Genomic DNA, 1,798 nt, shown 5'->3' with positions numbered 1-1,798 from the left:
AAGACCCCTGCATTCTTTAGTTACAAGGGTGCTGATGCATGGGAAATTAGCCAACAGTGTATGGAGGAGGGTGTTTGGGAAGGCTGGCGAACAGACACATCTGAGGAACACCAGGTGGATTAGTTACGTGGAACAGACTCACAGAGAGTTCATGCTGAATAGACCTTCTCTGAATTTGGGGGTACCAAATATTTTAAAACTATTTCAGAATCTAGAAGGTGACTGTTATAGGCTACACTGTATCCCCCAAAATTCAAATGTTCTAACCCCTAATCATGAGATATGATGCACTCCTGCACTCGAGTACCTCAGAATGGGGCTGTATTTGGCAACAGACCCTTTAAAGAGATAAAATGAGGCCATGAGGGTGGGCCCTTACCCAAACCAACTAGTGTCTTTCTAAGAAAGGGAGATTAGGACACAGACATTCAGGGAGGATAGACCATGTGAGGACACAGGCAGAAGGCACCATCTACAAGCCAATGAAAGAGGCCTGAAGAAAAACCAACCATGTTGGCATCTCAGTCTCAGACTTCCAGCCTCCAGAATTTTGAGAAAATAAATTCCTGATGTTTAAGCTACAAAAGAGAGAGCTCGAGAAAGAGAGAGACAGAGAGAGAAGAGTAGAGTGAGGGAAGCCAGGTATGGTAGCTCCCTGTAATCCCAGTACTTTGAGAGGCTGAGGCAGAAGGATCATTTGAGGCTGGGAATTCAAGACTACCCTCAACAACATAGCAAGACACTATCTCTACAAAAAATAATAATAATTTTTTTTTTAATTTGCTGAGATAGGTCGGAGCTGCTGCCATCGCCATGACCTGCGGTAACCAGCATGAGCTCGCCTGACAGGAGAACATGAAAAAGCAGAGCAACACGGTTAGGGGGACGCGCTGAGATGACGGGCTTTTTGCTGCTGCCCGCAAGCACAGGGACTCGGAGATCATGCAGCAGAAGCAGAAAAAGACAAACAAGAAGGAGGACCCCAAACAGCTTTGTGGCTTCATGTCCAACCTCCTTGCCCCTCGCCCGTGTGCCTGGAGCCAGGCCCACCATGCTGGCGTTTCCTCCTGGAGTGCTCACAGGTCCCAACACCGACGGCTCTCCCTTTGCTCTGAGTCTGCAGCAGGTCCCTTTTGTGCTTCCTCCCCCTCAGGTAGCCTCTCTCTCCCTGGGCCATTCCTGGGGATGAGGGGGTTACCCCTTCCCAGTTTTTTTATTCCTGTGGGGCTCACCCCAAAGTTTTAAAAGTAGCTTTGTAATTCCAAAAAAAATGTTGCTGGGCACGGTGGCATATGCCTGCAATCCCAGTTACTGAGGAGACAGAGGCAGGAAGAGGGCTTCGGCGAGTCGGAGGCTGCAGTAAGCTAGGATAGCACTACTATACCCCAGTGGGAGCAGCAAAGTGAGAACTTGTCTCTTAACAAAAGAAAAGAGTGAAGGAAGGCTCCATAGCCTAGATAACTGTTGGAAATGAGTATCTTACAAATTAGCATACAGTAGGAGAATGAAATTTCCAGGAAGGGAAATGTAAGAGCATTCCTGATTGGAGACATATTGGGAGACCAGATGAAGAATATGGAATACTTTTAAACATTTAAGGCAAAAAGAATAATTTGCCTTTAATTACCAACCAAAAAAATAACAATTTCTGAGTATTTAGCCCAATTTTTTTTGAGTTGGAGTCTCACTCAGTCGCTCAGACTAGAGTTCAGTGACCACTCCCACCCACCACAGCCTTGACCTCCAGTGATCCTTCCACCTCCGCCTTCCAAGTAGCTGGAACTACAGGCTCACGCTA

General features: G+C 46.9%; 1 pseudogene across 1 annotated transcript; it reads left to right on the top strand.

Moving 5' to 3' along the window:
• Nucleotides 1-813: 813 nt before the first annotated feature.
• LOC103252004 lies at nt 814-1,272 on the top strand (annotated as a pseudogene). The gene has a single exon (XR_002481499.1). The product of XR_002481499.1 is annotated as an uncharacterized LOC103252004 (transcript).
• Nucleotides 1,273-1,798: the final 526 nt, after the last annotated feature.

Source organism: Carlito syrichta, unplaced genomic scaffold (assembly GCF_000164805.1).
Source record: "Carlito syrichta isolate Samal-C Ts95f unplaced genomic scaffold, Tarsius_syrichta-2.0.1 Scaffold153520, whole genome shotgun sequence".
Taxonomy (NCBI): Eukaryota; Metazoa; Chordata; class Mammalia; order Primates; family Tarsiidae; genus Carlito; species Carlito syrichta.
Note: the sequence above shows the minus strand (reverse complement) of the source record. Positions and strands in the feature narration are given on the sequence as shown.